Raw genomic sequence first — 6,334 nt, 5'->3', positions numbered from 1 at the left:
TTGGGTATGAGTTGATCTATATATAGCGTTAAGAGGGCTCCAAATGCCTTTAGAATTTTACTCCATCACGTGACCTTATTAGGGGCCGTGATTGGTCAGTTTGCGTTCTGACGGGAAAGGTTCGAAGAAGTTGCCGATTCGAATAATGATCAGTCACGTGATGGACAAGGAATGGGTTCTCTACTACGCTCGCATTTATTTATATTTAAATGAGAAGATTGTATGTAATGGCGATAGTAGTTTGTATCTAATGGCGGGAGGTAGTTTCACTACATATATATAAGTAGATATTCTTTGGATTATAGTTATAGTTCCAAGGCCTATAATGTTCGGGGAGAAGGCCAATCGATTTCATCGACTCCAATAATTGATCAGTTGCCACTTTATCAACCCCAAAAGTCGACCTCAACAGAATTTGAACTCGTAACGTAAAACCGAAAGAAATTCGGCTAAACATTTTATCCGGCGAGCAAATGATTCGGTCAGCTCGTTGCCTAGATAGATGGTGATACATATATATATATCAGGAGACGAGCCGTTTGGATGGGAAAGTAAGCAACATAATAAAGAAAGAAAGAATAGAAAACTACGAAAAGTAAACTACTTTCTAATTCATTGTAAAAAAAATCAACTCTAATATTTTAAATCCAGTGCACAATCAGTAAGTAGCTAACATTTTGTGTGTGTGTGTCTTTCTTTCTCTCTCTCTCTCCCTCTCTCCCCCTCTCTCTCTCTCTCTCTATATATATATAGTGTGTGTGTGTGTATGTATGTATGTATGTATGTGTGTGCGCGCGCACACATGCATGTGCGCGAGCATCCACGTACGGGGAAATAATAGAATTGTTTAAAAATTTTGCCATATAAAAGTGTTTACAAACGTACGAAACAATGACTCATATTTTACGTGTAGAGAGAGAGACAGATAGATAGATAGATGGGTATAAACGCGCGCACATACATGGAGGAGAGTGTAAACTAATTTTATATTGCGAAAATACTTTTAGGTGTGTGTGTGTGCAAGTGTAAGTCAAGGTCTCTGAAAAATAGACTGGGAATAACAAACCCGCGTATTCACACACATAAATTATAACGTGTGTGTGTGTTTAAATATGTATGCAGAATGTGGAGAGAGTGAGAGAGAGACAGAGAGACCGCGTGTGAGAGAGGAAGAAGGCCAAAAGACTAAATCGCAAACCCTTGAACAAAGTGGTTAGTCCAGTCGTACTGGTTTTCATGTCATTATTACAGAACAATAGAACGTATCAGCGTTTCGAGTTAGTAGGGATCACACAACTAGGATGGAAGTGTTGCGTTGATAGATAGATAGATAGATAGATAGATAGATAGATAGATAGATAGATACGAGAGATAGATAGATAGAATCGTAGGTCCCTGCGCGTAAGACCAGATCAGTTTTAACAAGCTATTGTTTTACTCTGAGTAGATTCTTGCAGTCGACTTTGGTACTGAGTAATTCTGCTCAGGCCAATACGCAGTGAATTCGCGTCCGATCTCATTAATGGCTCCCATCGTTAAAGTATTCGACATTCTGTTCAAATTAGAAACAACAACCTTCCCAGAGAGAAGTCATCGGGCAGACGGAAACCAGCAAGATTTTTTCTGATGAAAGAGAGTCCGCCCAACTCGGTTTCTGCACCAGTTTAATGACATTTTAAATGCTGTGGGAATAGATTACAACACGGATGTCATTTACCTTGACTACAGCATTCTTCTCAAGAAATTAACCAATGGCTGGGCACTCCGTCGGTTGCGACGACGAGTGTTCCAGTTGATTCGACCAACGGAACAGCCTGCTCGTGGTATTAACGTGCAAGTGGCTGAGTACTCCACAAACACTTAATAAAATTCTCAGTGAGATTCAGCATGACGCAGAATGTGACGAACCTGGACCACTGAATTACTGGTACAACTCATTTTGGCCAGCTGAATAGACTGGAGCAACGTGAAATAAAGTGCCTTGCTCAAGGACACAACGCGCTGCTGAGAATCGATCTCACGACCTTAGGATCGTGACTTGAATACACTATTCCCTAACCCATACGTCTTCTTAATTAGCCAATATTGAAAGCAAGTGTTGTGGATTAAATTTAGCCTGACAAAATGTTGTAATCGACAAGATTAATCCAATCGGAGTCTTTAAAAGTTTATTGTTTCCATAAATGACGTTGCAAAATGACACCAAACGTAGGAGGATGCTTCGCAAATGACTTGAACGCCAAAAAGTCCTCAAGGGAGCAGCATTTGATCGAACACAGACCTGCATTCTGATCTATGTGATGGGAGTCGAATGACAAAAATGTTCTTAAACTTTGGAAAAGCGAATATGATTAACTATACACTAATCCCTCGGGAGAGCTTCTTCACGTAACATCAAATAATATTTGGGTCTTTGGTGTATCCAAGGCCCACTCGTTAACAACTGAGTCGATATGGTCCGCAGAAAGCGCTCATGTAGTCTTCGAAATTTCAAGTCCAGTGATGTTGATTATCCTTCTTTTCTCTGTGATAAAAAGATTGAATTACCTTTGCGATATTTTGATTGATCGAAATTATACTTGGGCAATTATTTTCACTCTTTCACTGCATAAAACCAGGATAGAAACTTCCAGTAGATCCACCTCTCTTCTTTCACTAACCATACATTATTTGTGTTTACAATCATCCTTTTAGATATCGCGTTGAGTCCACACGCCAGAGTAGATGATATCTGCCCCGTAACAAAAAGCCTGTGCTAATCTCAACGTTACGGAATTTTTCAATACTGAAAGATAAGCGAATAAAAAGATCCTTATTATTACTGATGCCGTGAAAACGAAAATTCGTTTAATTGTAGGAGTTGAGCAAACGACGAACTTTTCCATGGACCACACATACTGAAAAAAAAAAATTGTAGAGCGCAGCGATTCCCTCGATATTCTCGCATCTGAAGAAAGGTTGTCCCAAAAATCGTCGACGATGTGAAAATGCAGCCAAAAGATACTGTTTTGTAAAGTTAAACATATAAAAATAGAGATGATGACATTTATTGCCAAGCATAATTTGTAAACCTCATTTGCTGGATTCAAAGTAGGACAACTGCTAAACTGAAGACGCCTATTGAAGCAGAAACACGTTCAAAGCTTTCCTCTTGTCTCCAGACAATCAAACTGGGTTTTTTTGGGGGGTTTTTTTATTTTTCTCAATATTTTTACTTCGGGAATTCATTTTTTCGTTTTAAATTATCTTCCTTTCAAATTGGAATTGATCGCATTTGCCCCTTGATATTTGTTGATGTATTTGTTGATTTTCCTCTCGAAAAAGCGATAATAACAATAAATTAGGAATTGATCTTCAACGATATTCCATTTACGTTTAGTCGTCTTTATATCCACGCCACTGGGCCAATTGCAGCGATTTTTCCTCGCTCATTTGTCTTTAAATTATGCAAATTTTACACTATGTCTGTGCGTATATTTACAAATATATGCGTATATGTATGTGTTTCCTTGTGTCGCTGAGTGTCTCTAACTAGATGAATGTGATTGTATGTGTATATGCGTTTACAAGTGTGTGTGTGTGTGTGTGTGTGTGTGTTCGAAATTCCTGAATGCCATTGAAACAAGTTAAGCAAACAAAAGAAAGGAAGCCAAGAAAACAGCCGAAACAGCAAGACACCCACCATTTATTTATTCGACCTCCACCCACTCCACCCCCATCCTACACCCACCTTACCTGGACACCCAGGTATATATAAACCGGATACGCTTCATGTTTTCTAGCAGGAAGTTGATGTTGTGTGTTAAAACTGCTGATTAACAAAAAAAAAAAGACATTGAGAAGGAAAGCGAGCAAGATGTAGGCGACCTGACTGTCTTGAGAGGTGCCAAAGTGAGACGGAGAGAGGGAGAGAGAGAGAGAGAGACTCACGGGCAGGGACATATGACTAGAAAAAGAAGTCAGGTAGGTATAGAGAAGTGTAGGACAGACAAGCGGCTATGTTGATAGACAGGTGGGTAGAAAGTAGATGGAGAGATAAGGTAGATATGCAGGTAGACAGACAGACAGACAGATGGACGGAAATTGATGAAGACACTCCATATACACACGAATGACTCTCTCTCTCTCTCTCTCTCTCTCTATATATATATATATATATATATATATATATATAAGTCGTCTTACATATATATATATAGGACGACTGTTTTCGAGTTTCATTTACCTTTACTAAAAGTTTTTTTCCCGTTACCATTTTTAGTTTTTTTTCCTGGTTAGCTTGGATCAGTAACAACGGTCTTCGGCCGATTAACATTTCAATTTCCAAAGCTTTCCGGTCTCACCTTCTGAATAGAAAACGCTGACAGAGACAGGTGAACGCCGCGTTATGTAACATTTGACGGTTGCTCATAGACACTGAATGCTAAAAATAGCAGCGCTTTTTTTAATATCTGCAAATAATTAATATTTGTAAATGTTTTATAGTATTTATTTAAATCTTTATTGCTAATTAATAAGTATGCATATTCTTGTAATTAATTCTCATCATAGATAGAATTTCTTTGATAAACAGCAGAATAACCTACACGCTAACTGCTAAGTGACTGTACGAAAACTGGTGGCGTAATGAGTAACACGATCACCTGGGATGCGAAGGTGGAGGATTTGGGGAGGAATCGCTTTCTGGAAGTGTCATGTGTGTGTGTGTGTGTGTGTGTGTGTGTGGAGGTGGTATTTATGTCGTAAGAATTCTGAAACTTTGAGAGGCGTGAAATCATTTGGTGGGACTCGAGTTAGATGAAGCTACAAATAATAGTGTGTGTGTGCGTAGATATATATATAAAAGCAGCAGAAATATAACAAAAGACTGTTACTCGGAGTTTCATCCCAAAGATGGAGCCTTGTATCTTTGTTGCACACCGACTCCCTCCTCATTGGAAGATTTATAATAATTAAAAAATACAAGAGACGTCCACACACACATGCGCGCACGCGCGTCAACATCATGTCAGGTGTGAACGTCCCTTGGACTGTTTTGTATAGGATTTTGTCTTTCGTTATTGATTGGCCCTACACACGTGTGTGTGTGTGTGTGTGTGTGTGTATGCATATGTCCATGCACACATACTTGAATATACACACACACACACACAGACGTGTGTTGACGATCGACATATATACGGCAGCCCATGAATACATAAATGACAAGACATATACACACCGTGTGTACTTCAACAGAAAAGTACAGACCCACACCCACACACCACTTCCCATGACATGCGCACGCGCGCGCATACACAGCTGTTGCCGTTGGTGTCGCCTCTGTCGCAGGATGCCTCTTAGTGTTGCCGCCCATTATGTTTACACGTTGTTAGGTAAAGAAGGGCTCATACGTTATTGGTTAAATTAGGGTCCTCTTTGACAGACAGCAAACAGACCCCTCCATCTGTCCTCCCTTCCACGCATCCTCCCCACCCAGCCTCTTACTTTTCTTGTCTCATTTGGAGGCATATGCTCTGCTGAATCTCTGATGGCAAAGCGAGAGACTCTCCACTCTGAACAGTCGCTATTGCACCTATGACCCCCCCCATCTCTCTCTCTCTCTCTCTCTCTCACACACACACACACACACACACACACCCTTCGTATACTACAACGGATGGAGTCTCTGTGGTCGCTCGGTCTTCTAGAAATAGCAGCCAAATCTCCCACATATCGCAGCCTAGTATTTTAAACACCTTGAATAATATAGCCTCAGGTACACTATTCCTGAAATAATAATGGGATGGTCACGGTTGAAATGCCTTTGTAAATAGCGAGGCATAAACGGGTGCGACCTGGATTTAAACAATAACAACAACAATACTAGAATAAGCAATCACACCCACCCCTATCACAATAAAAACACCCGTCAACAATGAAAACAACCGGTCTTCCGTCGGTTGCGACGACGAGGGTTCCAATTGATCCGATCAACGGAACAACCTGCTCGTGAAATTAACGTGCAAATGGCTGAGCACTCCGCAAACAGGCGTATATATGTTTACACAGAAAAAGGGTCCGCCTTACACAGAATACAAATGATATAAAGAGAATTAAAGGGATTCATAAAAAGTATTGCACTTCCAACAGTATTCAAATGCTGGAAGTGTAATACTTTACTTCAACTCCTTTCATTCTCTTTATCTCTTTTATATTCTGTGTAAGGCGGACCTTGGATGTTTGTATAAATGTTTGTGTGCTTATTTATGTATACGTGCTTATATATGTATCTATGAATGTGTGTGTGTGTGTGTGTGTGTGTGTGTGTGTGTGTGTGTGTGTGTGTGTGTGT

At 40.0% G+C, this 6,334-nt stretch overlaps 1 protein-coding gene and 1 long non-coding RNA gene across 18 annotated transcripts in view; one reads left to right on the top strand and one right to left on the bottom strand.

The window, feature by feature from the left end:
- The window catches only part of LOC106878922 (uncharacterized), a 305,188-nt gene that overhangs the window by 73,585 nt on the left and 225,269 nt on the right, over positions 1-6,334 (top strand). The gene's annotated exons all lie outside the window — the stretch shown is intronic.
- On the bottom strand, positions 2,155-4,925 carry LOC106878924 (uncharacterized). The gene is made up of 2 exons (XR_001410570.2): positions 4,226-4,925; positions 2,155-2,785 (listed from the first exon to the last, which is right to left on the bottom strand). It is a non-coding gene; the product is annotated as an uncharacterized LOC106878924 (long non-coding RNA).

This window comes from Octopus bimaculoides, chromosome 23 (assembly GCF_001194135.2).
Source record: "Octopus bimaculoides isolate UCB-OBI-ISO-001 chromosome 23, ASM119413v2, whole genome shotgun sequence".
Lineage (NCBI taxonomy): Eukaryota > Metazoa > Mollusca > Cephalopoda > Octopoda > Octopodidae > Octopus > Octopus bimaculoides.
Note: the sequence above shows the minus strand (reverse complement) of the source record. Positions and strands in the feature narration are given on the sequence as shown.